Raw genomic sequence first — 13,243 nt, 5'->3', positions numbered from 1 at the left:
TGAGAGATGATGGACTCTGAAAAACAAACTGAGGGTTCTAGAGGGGAGGGGGGTAGGGGGATGGGTTAGCCTGGTGATGGGTATTGAGGAGGGCACGTTCTGCATGGAGCACTGGGTGTTATGAACAAACAATGAATCATGGAACACTGCACCAAAAACTAATGATGTAATATATGGTGATTAACATAACAATAAAAAATTTAAAAAAAAAAATAAAAGAGATTGTAGATGTTAAAGCTTTGGGTGTTTGGTTAAAGATAGGATATTCAAGCCCGCTAGTTTCTGCTGTCCCCCAAAACCCCACTCAAATGACAGGAGAGTCATGTTTATCTTAAAAACAAAGAACAGGACGGAACAATGGCAACCTTATACTGAAGCTGGAACGCAGAGACAGAGAGTAACCGACTTTTCAGACCCAAAGCCAGTACATGCTAACCTAGCCAAGAGCACACCGCAGAGCGTGGAGAACCTTCTCGGAGCCCTTGGGGTCTAGAGTGGGCAGAATCGGCCCCAATGAGGTGAGGTGGCATTGCACTAAGCTCTGGAGAGCTGGCTGGACGCTCGGACATCTTTCCTTTTCAGTCGAAAACCCAATTTTTACTCGGTGAGGGTAGAGAGGGTTGAGAGGAGGGTGGGGGGCTGTGTTCAGAGTGGAGTTGAAGGAAATCGAGACCCCGGAAGCCTCTCCTGACTGACCTTCCAGCGGATTCACTTTAGAAGACACACAATGCTCTTCCTGGTGGTTGTGTATCCACTGACTCATTCTAAAAACACACTCCTACGGCACTTACTGTATAACAGACACAATCCCAAAGACGTTATAATTTTTTTGAAAGTTCCTAACCTCCTCAGTGGTCCCTGCTTCGCCAGTGAGGACGCCGATAGAAAGACTCAGTGAGTGGCCAGGGACGCACAGCTCCATGTGGGAGCGGTGGATCCGAAGGCTGGCGCTGGAGGCCGCCTCTCACCTGCTGTGCTGGCCAGTACAGATCCCGCTTGGCGCCCTCCACCGAAGTCCATGGTCGAGAAGCATCGCCTATGTGAACAGGGCTTCCAAGACACTCTCTCACGAGGCCCAAAGTCTGGGCGATGGCTAAGGAGCTCCAGGCGTCTGAGCAAATCCTCTCACAGGAAAGGCACCAGAACAAGCCGACAAGCAAAAAGGGGGAAAGGTAAAAGCCAGTCAGGAGAGACAGAAACTGTACAAGAAAGAAGGGGCTGCAGGACTGTCCCTGGTTATGGGAGAGAACAAGCACATTTACAAAACAAGAACAGAATACATTTTGTAAAGGAGAAGATGATTCAAATAGCCAAGAGATCACTGTGAAAAAGTAGGAGGGTTGAAATGCAAGTATTAAAGCTCACCAGGGAGAGAAAGGAACCCCAGGGCCCTGGCTGGAAGGAGAGATGAAGCAATGAAGGGCGGGACAGGGGTGGGGACATGTGGACTGCCATCTGCAAGCCACAGGGTCCACAAGAGAGAGCAAGGAAAATGGCGAGGAGGAGCCCGTGGAGAAGCGAATGAAGAGAATGTCCCCAGGAGGTCTACGGAGCACCCAGCGTGATGGAGGAAAATGGACCCACACCCCTGCCTTTGCTGGGGACAGAGAGCCTGGCAATAATTTCCATATGAGCATCCGGGGCAGGACTCAGATGGGGAATCTTGGAGGCGAAGACAATGCAGTATAACCGCTGGACATCTGAGGGGGATTACTTCTTACCTAGATTGTTTTCTCAGACAAATGTTATGGGAGTCGTAAGATCTTCCCCAGGAAGGGATGGGATAATATCTTCATCCAACGAAGAGGAAGACACAATGCAGTATGTAGGGGACGGGTTACCAGGGAGGGGTGGAGGATGGGGGTCCCTCGCCGGTGGGAGCATGCTCTCCTGGGACCTCCTCCACTGCACCAGACTGACATCCAGTGTGTGCACGTGTCACAAGAGGAGCCCGCTTAGCTGGGAGCGTCTGGTCACAAGCCGCAGTGAGCGCCTAGGCAGGTGAGCGTGTGTGCACGCGGTCACCAACCGCGGAGACCGTGTGGCCTACAGCACCGCCGTCAACAGTGTGTCCCGGGTTGTGACAACCAAACAATGAGTGACAGTCTCACGCAATGCCCGGTCACATAACTACACTGGGGGCAGAAAGCGTTTGAGCCACCGTGGCCCAGAAGCATCCTGGCGTCGTCCCGTTCTTATAGTGGGAAGTTAACGGCTTTTTGTGGAAAGTTGTGCTCGAGGACAGACACTTTCATGTGTTCAAGGATCTACAGGTAGATACCAGAAGGACAGGCTACAAGAATCGAAAATCTTTCCCTCTAGGGAGCTGGGAATAGAAAGGGGTGGTATTTGGGGTGCGCTGTTTTCATAACAAGCCCTACACAGCTATCTGACCCCTGTAGTACCTACACAATGGCTGACTTCGATGAGAACATTTACCAAATTTTTAAAAACTCGATGCCTCCTGTTGTTCAGCATGATCACTGATAATTGCAGCCTGGCGGACCACGAACAGTGAGGAGTCGGCTGGGGCACCGTCAGGTTCCGGAAGCCATACAGGAGCGCGTCCCAGATCCCAGACGCCCGGTCCGTTGGCCCAGCAGGGGGAGGGCGTGCACGTGGCGGGGCGGTTGCGCCTTCTCCCTGCGGGCGCCCCCTCTCCCGCGGCCGCTGCCCTCCCCACCCGCAAGTCGTAACTGACAAATTCCCCGGGGTTTTCAAGGTTGTAGCAGGGGGTCCGGGCTAACAGAGGCGCTGAACACAGCTGTTTCAATGTCTGTATTTAAAACCAGTAAAATATATTTTTTTTACCAATAGAACCACTATGATGGGCTCCAAACGGGATTCCTGTTCACGTGGTTCCTGGAGGTCACTGGAGGTCCCCGGAGGTCACGCACATGCCCAGGGCCTGTCACTCAGCTGTTCCCCCCACAGCCAGGTGGCTCCCGTGGCCAGTGTGCAGTGCTGAACATTCTTTAATGCAGAGCCATGCACTATTTAAGCCATATACTCATGATGAGCCATTAGCAGAAACAAGAAGCATAAGAACACTGATAGTAAAATACAAATTAGCAAAGAGCACATTTGCCTCAGAATGATCTGTACCAGCTCTGTAAGTTACAGCCATGCGATCCGATTCCTTATATTGCAGATCTTTATTTATGATTTTTTTTAAATATTAAAAAGAAAAATAATATAGAGTGCAAATTATATACAAAGTAGCTTTTTAATGTCATGAGAATAAAGATAAGCTGGGATGGGATATAATATGCCACGTACGGAGAGGCACTTACAAATATTAGTCTGGAACGTGTTCTTCTTCCTCATCATATGAAAACATATGTTTAAAAGAGCAAAACAGAAAAGGAAAGAAGGAAAATAAAAAGGCCTGGTCTTCTTTAGCCCAAAATGCAAAATTTTCCTACAGAAGGTGATTTATGTCTATTCTTCACGACAAGATACATTACTAGATTTCAATCCATCTCTTAGTTTATACTATTATAATAATTATGTAATAACTATGTAATTTTACATAAGTATGTATAAATAAATATATAATGCAAGTAAAATATAGTACATGCTATACTAATAATATATAATATATAATTATATAAAATATATAATATTATAATCATCTGAAAACCAAACATGAAATAATCCTTCTTGAATTTGGGGACAATTAATGCTTTTTATTTACTACATCGCTAATGTAAAGTACATTAACAGTACGTACCCTTGTTAAATGCGGAAAGTCAAATTGTTTTTTCCTTGTATTGTAAATATCAATAATAGAGTTTAGAAATGATAAAGTTACCATAAATTTTGTAATACAGCCATTACTAATGCACTGATCTCAAACTAAGCTTTCACTTAAAATCACTTATTGACCACAGATGTTAAAATGTGGAAATGATCTGGCTCTCTGAGAAAGGGAAGCCGCGGGCCCCAGCTGAAGCCCAGCCTGGGAGCCATTCGGAAAGCCACATCCTTCCCCGCCCCTGTGCCTGGCGCTGTGGGCGGCCCCGCAGTGGTGGGTGGATGGCTGTTGGGCTGGTCCGTCATTGGCTTTAGCCATTCACTGCGGCAAAATCTGCTCTGCATGTGCCTTCTGCCCCTGTCCATTCTGCGTGTGGAGCCCGACAGACTGGGGTCCCAGCCCTCACCGGCGGCACAGTGGAGCTGTGGGTAGGGAGCAGGTCCACAACACAGCTCACGCACTAAGCTCTGTGGGGATCGAGAAACTCCCAGTCTGAGATGGACTACAGCATCCAAAACTTTCTGGAAAATTCTTTCTGCATAATTCACCATATTTCCAGTGAGGATCATGAGCTGATCAATATTCACCTAAAGAACAGTGTTACTTTCTGCGCACTCGAGCTGTTTTCCTTTTCTTTTTTTAACTATGATTCTGAAGGGTGAAGAGCCTCAGAAGAAAGAATTATTAGGAATTCTGAGAAAGAGACTTTTCAGTAGATGTGTGTCATCAACCCAGAAGTGCCCCTGATGAGCAGCAGACTGGGTTCTTCCTGGTGTGGGCCATCTGCTGGGGAGCATCTGTGGCATCCATAGCGCACACTTCGCACCCTGAGCAGGAATTAAGTGCCTCCAGCACTGAGCAGGGAGCTGGTGGCTCTAGAAGGTTCTCGCCATTTACACCAACTGGAAGTAAGACCGTTCAGGGTGATTTACTGTGGGTGCCCGTGACATGGCTGGCCTTGGGACATGATACGGGATGCTTTCATGAAAAGTCCACTGGGAGCAACAAAGCAATTATGTAAAAGGCCATTTCATCTCCTTCCGGTGCCCGGCTCACTGTGAGAAGCCGGGTTCTGCGTGTCTGAAGTTCAGAGCAGCGGGGTGGCTCCAGAGTGCAGGGACAGCTCCGATCTGAGCAGAACGGCTCTCCCACTAAGATTAGGCGGATCCCCACTGCCCTTAAACACCAGCGGCGGCACAATAGTCCACGTGTGTATAGAGCTTGTGATGAAGCTCGTCTGGGTTTTAATTCATATTTCCCTCAGAGGTTGTAATTTCTATAGTTTTGTTACCTCTGTACGAGTGAGTGCCTCCTCTTCATCTGTGGTCACATTAATGTCACGGGAACACTGCAGGGCAACTTCCTGCAGGAAAACAAACTCGGGCTTTATAGACCACGTGCCTTCAACAATCTCTGTGATCGCTGAGACAGCAGAATGACATCTGACCTGTCTTCCCCACAGGAGCTTATGAACATCCCATGATAAGAATGTGCTTGAGGGTGGTTTGCAGAATATACATATGATATTATTTACTATTATTATTTCCCAGTGTTAGAAAAAGAACTTACTTAAAGTAATTCCTACCTAGTTTCCATTTGTTTTTTCAGTTCATTCCATATATGTCTGTGTGCCAGGCACAGTTCTAAACTTTTGGGACATAAGTGGATAGCAAAGTCTCTGCCATGTGGAGTGTCATTTTGCAGCAGGAGAAGACAGACAATAAATGTGTGAAGAAATGAACATATGATCCATTTGGGGAAATTGGTAACTTGGACTTCATTAAGATGGATGCTTCTGCTCTACAAGATATCCCGTCAGGACAATGAGGTGACAAGCAACAGATTGGGGAAAGTATTTGAAAACCACATATTCAACAAAGGACTAGTATCTAGAACATTCAATGAACTCTCAGACTGAACATTAAAAAAATCCAGTTAGAAAATGGGCGAAAGACATGGTCAGACATGAACAGACGTTTCACCGAGAAGATACAGAGACATCCAATAAGAAGACATTCAGCATCGTCAGCCGTCAGGGAAACGCAGACCGGAGCCACAGGGAGACCACCGCACACCCGTCAGAATGGCTGGAAGGAAAAGGAGTGACAACAGCAAATTTGATGAGGAGGCAGAGAGGCGGGATCCTCACACGTCGACTGTAGGACTGTAAAATGGCTGGGCTATCATGGAAAACACATGGGCAGTTTCTTTGAAAAATAAAACTAAACATGCAATTACCACAGGACCCAGCAATTGTCCTCGGAGCATGCATCCTAGGGAAGTGGGAATTTGTATTCGCACAAAAGTCTGTACGCAAGGGTTTACAGCAGCTGCATTCATGGTAGCCCCAGATTGCAAACAGCCCTGACGTCCTTCAGCAGGTGAACGGTTGGGCACTGGCCCGTCCACACCATGGGCGCTACCCTAACAGCCTGGATGAGGTTCCAGAGAATTAGGCTCAGTGAAAAAAGCCAAGCCCTAAAGGTTATAGATGTTCTTGACATGACAGGATGACAGATGAGGATTGCAGGTGGAAGTGGGTGTCACTCTAAAGGGCTGCACGAGGGACCCTTGGGGGAGGGGCGTCGTGTCCAAGACCAGTGGAATGAATCAGCTGCAACGTCCCGCTGTGGTCATGTCTTACAGCTTTCCGGGATGCTGTCATTGGGGGACGTGGGTTAAGTGTGCGGGGGATCTGTGCATTATTTCTTCCAGCAGCATGTGAGTCTGCAATTGTCTCAAAACAAGAGCGAAGAAAAAATGTATAATTTCACATAATGACAAATGCCATGAAGAAAGCCCCATAGATTCTCATGTGAGGGACAGTGGATGAGGGGAAACGGCCAGTGCAGCTCTGGTTGAGGACAGAGTGTGGCTGAGTGTCTGGAGAGCCCCACCTGGCTGGTGTTCCTTGTGTTTTGCAGCTATAAGCTGTCTACTAAACACTCCACTTAAGAGCTCACCTTGGGAATTCCATTATAAATGATCACAAGCAGCATACGTGACAGGAAACTGAGCGGCAGGAACCGAAGGTACATAATCCATCCTACTGCCCCTGAATAATTGGGAAAAGGTGACGCCCTATAAGATCGTGTCACTAAGGGAAGTCACTCGTTAGTGGATCGTTCTGGGAGTTCTTATATAGTGAAAGGTCTGCTGTTCAAAGAACAGGCATTTCAGCTCATTCCATTCTATTTTCTAAATTCTCTTTTTAAGAAGAAATTTCTGTTTTACATATCAGTTGTCTTAAATCGGAATATTTATATTCATTTAGTAAGAAGCTTCAAATACCCTTCAAGGGTGTTTAGCCGATAATCCACTCACCAGTGACTTTTTAATCCACGTCTGGTGAGGACTCAGTGAGAACACGAACAGCCGGGGCATCTCTTTCTTCTGACCGGGGCGGGTGTCTGGTGCTGTGTGAGCCCGGGGGACCAGGAAAGGCGCCGGCTGCCCCGTCCAGCAGGGATGGGAGGACGGAGGGGGGGCGCCTGCAGGATGCCTCAGAGGAAGGTTGGGGGGAGGGGGCGTGGAGTTCCGTGTGAGCAAACAGAAGGAATTTCAACGCCCTGATTTGTGAATGTGTTCACGGAGAATGCAACGCGCGCCAAGTAAAACCCGCCACTTTGTCCACAAAACTATTTTGTAGACGCCTGTCACTTTAGGGAAAAACCTGCCCTTGCCCCAACTGTTTTCGGTTGTATGTGCCCTCAGATTTCCCTAGACACGATGCTCTCCAGGTCTCTCTCCCTGTGACCTTCAATGAACTTGAGGGGTCCTCGAAATGATGGTGGAACAGGGGGCGCTTCAAGTGATATAGGCGAATTTCTGGGATCCCCAGAAGAGTAGGACATTGTGTAAATTAATTTAATGATATTTTATCAAAATGTGATTTTTAAACAAAGTGCTAGCAATACATTGGATGGAGTGACTTTGGTCATTAACCTACCCTATTCATGCATTTTCAACCACCTAATTGTTTTGCTTTATGTTCGTTCATTTATAAGATTTATTTAAGTTTGTCTATTTGACATTCTTCATTTGTGAGAAAAAACATGCATTTTCATAAAACCGCTCTACTGAATACCATCCAACCCATTCTTAGCCAGTTTAGTAAGCAGCGTCTCAGAACTTAGTCAGAGTAACTCTAAATACTGACCATAGATTGGGCATAAAGCCCATTATAAATACTATATTTGGGGGTAGCTTTATAGTTATAGCAAATACAAAATTTAAATTATGACTTAAACTTGCCTTTTGTTTTCTTTTTTAATTAGCAAGTAGCATGCTCTTGTAAGATCTTCTCTATGGAAGGACTGCCACTTATGTAGGTCTTTTGGAAAAGGGCAAACATAAGCACACGCGCGGCAGTCCGCTGATGACACGAGCGGCGAGCTCGTTCAGACACAGCACACAGCCTCCGCAATTAGCCCCGAAACCATCCCTACTGTCTCCACACTTTGCGGACACAATCACGAAACAACGCTCACACTGAATTTTATAAGAATTTGCCTACGGTTTTGTGTCATTTTCACATCACAAACTGTAGTTTGGTTTTCTAAGGGACTTCTCTGTTGTGAATCATTCATCAAGAATTAGCGGGTTGTGGCAGCAGGTGGTTTTACGTCCACCGCCTCGCCCGCGGCGTGTTCTGCGCCTGCGCATTTGGCCCGGTCTCACCCCCTCCTTCAAGTGCATCGAAAGCGAGCCAACCTCCCCGAGAACCACATCCCTTTTTACGCAGAATTTTTCTTTCATTATATATGTTAACCTCATTCCTCCGCCTTTTTATTCTTCCCTAGAGTGACTACATCTGGAAGGGGGAAAAAATGTAGTTATCGATCCCAATCAACTGTTTGTGTCTCTGAAATTATCAACAACATCTGGTCAAGAAAGGTTCTGCTCGGCCCCACAGACATATGGCTGTCCAAGGAGCCACATAAAGGTAACAATTCTATGTCATATTTTAGGCTTTACGTGCAGACAAATGTTTTACATATTTACCTTGAAAAATCTTACTTTGAAAAAGCATAAAGATAGGTTTTAAATGCAAGATTTTTTTTTAATAAAGACCAGAGTGTCCCTTAATTTTAATAAACAAGCTCAATATAAAGTCAGAATTTATAATCTATTACTAAACACAGACTCTAGTCTTCTATTATTCAGCTACAACATTATCCCCAGAATAATTTCATAGCCACATTAATAGGTCTGTTCACCCTTTGGCGGTTGTACAGAAACTCCTTGGTGTGAAGCTCTTTAAAATCAGATCCGTATTTCCACTATTAGTTCTGTTTGGAGACATTTTATCTTTAAATAAATTGAGCACGTCTTTAATTAGGGCCTAAGTTGCGTTGCCCACGGCCTTTATAGTTTGCTGTTGATCCTGGTAGGTAAAACTCCTTGGGTGCCACTATGGACCTCGAGAGCCATGCTCCTTGCAAAACTTTAGGTTATGGCTAAATTTCCTATTTAAGCATTTTTTAAAATTGTGGTGAAATACAAATAACATAAAAGATACCATTTCATCCATTTTTAAGTATACAGTTCAGAGGCATTAAATACATTTCCACAGCTGTGTAGCTGTCAGCACACCCATCTCCAGAAGGCTCTCATCTCCCCAACTGGAACTCTATGTCCGTTGGGCATCGCTCCCCAGCCCTTCCCCCCACCCCTGGTGCCCGCTAGCCACTTCGCATCCCTGTGAACTTGACTATTGCAGGCACTTTGTTCAAGTGGAATTGTACAGCATTTGTCTTTTCATGTCTGGCTTATTCCACGGAGCACAACGTCCTCGAGGTCCATCCATGGTGTAGCAGGTGTCAGGACTTTCTTCCTTTTTAAGGCTGAGTAATATTCCATTGTCTGGATAGACCACAATTTGTTATCTGTTCATCTATAGAAGGATACGTAGGTTGCTTCCATCTTTTGGCCATTGTGAACAATCCGCTAAGAAGGATGTGCAAGGATCTGAGTCCCTGCTCTCAGTTCTCCTGGGTAGATACCCAGAAGTGGAGTTTGCCAGATCATATGGTAGTTCTATTTTTAATTTTCTGAGAAACCATCCTACTGGTTTCCACACCGTCTGCACCATTTTACATTCCCACCCACAGGGCACAGGAGCCCCCTTGCTCTACAGCCTCACCAACACCTGTTATTTTCTGTTTTCTGGGGTTTTTGTTTGTTTAATAGCCATTGTGATGGATGGGAAGTGGTACCTCACTGTGGTTTTCATTTCCATTTCTCTGATGATTAGGGATGTTGAGCACCTGCTCACATGCTCAGTGTTCATTCGTATGTCCCTCTGTCCCCTGTGCTCTCAGGTCATGGCTGAGAAATCAGTGCACAATCCAGTGTCATAAAGGTTCTTCTCTATATGTTCTTCTAACGGTTTTGTAGCTTTAGTTCTTCTGTTTCAGCCTGTGTTCCGTTTTGAGTTAATTTTTGTGTGTGCTGTAAGTTAAAGGTCAACTTCACTCTTTCACGTGTGGATAGCCAGTTGTCCAAGCACCATTTGTTGAAAAGACCATCCCCTCCCCATTGAGTGGTCTTGGCTCCCTTGTCAAATCATTTAGCCATATATGGGGGGAGTTATTTCTGGGCTCTCTATTCATTTCTATTTCTATGTGTCTGTCTTTTTTCCAGCATCAGATTTGGTTACTGTAGTTTTGTAGTAAGTTTTGAAATCAAAAATTATGAAACCTTGGACTTGTTCTTCTTTTTCAAGATTGTTTGGCTATTTGGGAGTCCCTTCAGATTCCATATGAATTTTAGGATGGACCCTGCTATTCCTGCAAAAAAGGATATTGGGGTTTTGATAGGGATTGCACTGAATCTGTAGATCACGTGGCTAAGTTTCTTAATCAGACAGAAATAGGGGTTTTCATACTTTATAGTAGTGAATTTCCATATCCCATTTAGGCATGTACCATTGCCTTAAAAAATTCTTTTTTCCAAATTTGAAAAAAAATTCAGATTTTATTATTGGTTTTTTGGAGGCTGGTCAGGTGAGTAATGAGCAATTATATAAGAATGTTAAATACAAAGTTTTCTAAAATGTTCACTGAAGGTGAAGATACAGTTCTGTTTAATTTATTAAAACACAACATTTTGAAGGATTTTATTCTTCAGCAGTTATTTCATGGTAGAAAGCCATCGATGTCACAGAAATTTCCACATAATCGGCCATCGAGGGTAAGCATATCTGGCATTCAGTAGTTCTTTGTTCATAATAAGACCATAAAAGACACAGAAACTTAGATAATAGTGCAGCATGACCCCAGACCACGTCGATATTAATGACAGGAGAGGTACTGTATGATTTGGTGTCACTTTCACCCCGTGTGTCAGTGTTGATATAATGACATCTCTCAAGGATTGAGCCCTAGCTGAGCATCAGCACTGGGCAAGGCCTGAACTCCTCCCAAACTCCACAGTCTAAGTGATGAATCTTCCTATTTTAAGGAAAGGCCAATAAAGGAAAGATTAGAGATCGTAGGTGACCATCCTAGGATGGCATGATTAAGTGGCCAAGACGGTACCTGATCTACAAGGGAATAGAAGAGAATTTTGGTAAGAAATCCAGATTTAACAGAAATCACTAGTTCCAAGTAGCCTTTACACTTCAGTGTTTAATCCAAGCCTCGTTTCAAGCTGAATGAAAATACTGAGAAGTTAGCATTAGAATAGGATATGACAAAGAAATTACTCAGAAGGCTTCGCTTAAAATAAACTTTCCTGTCACAGGTACCAAGGAACAAATGTGTGTGAATCAGTTTTCTCATCAGTTGCTCATTTTTAACTCTGTTGAGTACTTAATTTGTGTTGGGAATTCCTGTAGTCTCGGGAGGCATAAAAATGAATGAAACATGGCCATTGTCCTCAAAGAGTTCAGAAATTGAACAAACGTAAGGCTTGGTAAGGTCTATGAGACCAGACCCAACGGCCCTTCCTCAGAACCAAATGCGCGCCTCGTTTCCTTCTCTACTCCAGAGCCGAGCGCACGCCCCGGCCCCCATGAGGCACTCGGTCACTTCCCATCGAGTCAACAGAGGTCTAGATGAGATGATTTAGGAGGCACAGGAGAGACTTTAACTCTGATTCGGGAGGCCAAGGATGTCTTTGTAGAGGAGGTGACCCCAGACCTGGGTCTTCAAAGGTTAGCCCAATAAATGGATAAATATAGGAGTGAGTTTACTCATCGGGGAAAATACAAAGCTCAGAGATGGGATCAAGGCACAGATTCCTGTGACTTGGCCTGTCCGGCAACATATTAGGACAAAGAGCTTCGTTCCTGGTGACTTGGGTTTGGTGTTCGTAAAACAAGGCTGCGTGCTGTCTGATCTCTGTAGTCCACAGGAGAGAGGGTGTTATGTCTGTCCTTTCCCCTTCAGACGGAGGGACGAGAGTGGGCCACCCCAAGGATCTGTCTAACTGCTCTCAGCCCTAGAGACTGGTCACCACTGTCTCTCATCTGCCCACCACTCTTTCGGCCTTCAGCACCAACAGTACTGGCCTCGACTGTCCAGATTCTAGTTTAGCTGATGCTGTGCAGCTGTTTGAACTGTAGATTCTCGGGATATTGTTCTTTTGTTGATCCTACTCTTTACATGACAACTCAGAGTCGGACAGACTCCGGGGGAAGAGCCCCTGGTACCAACCGCCTTTGCTGAGCAGCGACTGTTCTCCCTTTACCTGGGATTCTAACACGGTCCTCCACATGCCGTATTTCCTGTCCAGGCCGCTAGCCTCCTTTAGCATCCCCAGGGAAGAAGGACTTTGGGGCTTGCTCTTATGGGAAAAATAAAAGTGCCATAGAACAAGATTCAGATTCAGGGCAATTTTTTTGTCCTCGTGTGTCCCAATTAGCCACTGTGATTGCTGAGCCATGGACACCTGTGCCTTCTCTGCAGCTGCTGCTCTAGGAAATCCAATTTCCTCTGAGCCAGAGCCCAAAGAGAAAATCACACTCTGCATCCAATTTCCATGCTAAAGACTTTACTTAAAATAAAATCAATATCTGTTTCCCAAAAAATGTCCTGAATTGTGTTCTGAATGGCGACTATTTTAAAAGAAAAGCGTATTGTGCGTCCAGAAGGAGGAATCTGCTGAAATAGTTCAAACTTTATAAATCTGTGTTCTTTGACCCATTCAAATGAATTTCTTTAAAACAACTAACAAATACCATTAGGTTTCATCCTAGCACTGCCAATAACCATTTGTATGCCTTTGGGCAAATCGTGTCAAATCCTCTTTCTGTAGAATACGGATAAAGGGTTAAATCAAAGGAGATGGTTTACCTGAAAACAATGTAAAGTGCACTTGATGACATGCCGCTAAATATTTACTAAGTATCTGCTGTGTGCAAGCTGGTTCTCAAAGTGCTGCTCAGCATCCCCACCTCAGTCCTCAGGACAGGCTGTGAAATTGTTACTATTCTTACCCATCATTTATATTAGAGGAAACTAATGTGCAGAGGAGTTCACT

General features: G+C 45.1%; 1 protein-coding gene across 16 annotated transcripts in view; it reads left to right on the top strand.

Annotated features, from left to right (window-relative positions):
- Positions 1-13,243, top strand: part of MYT1L (myelin transcription factor 1 like) — a 419,036-nt gene that overhangs the window by 224,521 nt on the left and 181,272 nt on the right. For all 16 annotated transcript variants that reach the window (XM_027623405.2, XM_027623404.2, XM_027623410.2 and 13 more), the window contains one exon: positions 8,560-8,702. The gene's annotated coding sequence lies outside the window, so the exon portion shown is untranslated. The remainder of the gene's footprint in view (positions 1-8,559; positions 8,703-13,243) is intronic.

The sequence above is a fragment of the Zalophus californianus genome, chromosome 8 (genome assembly GCF_009762305.2).
Source record: "Zalophus californianus isolate mZalCal1 chromosome 8, mZalCal1.pri.v2, whole genome shotgun sequence".
Taxonomy (NCBI): domain Eukaryota; kingdom Metazoa; phylum Chordata; class Mammalia; order Carnivora; family Otariidae; genus Zalophus; species Zalophus californianus.
This window is presented reverse-complemented; position numbering and strand designations above follow the sequence as displayed.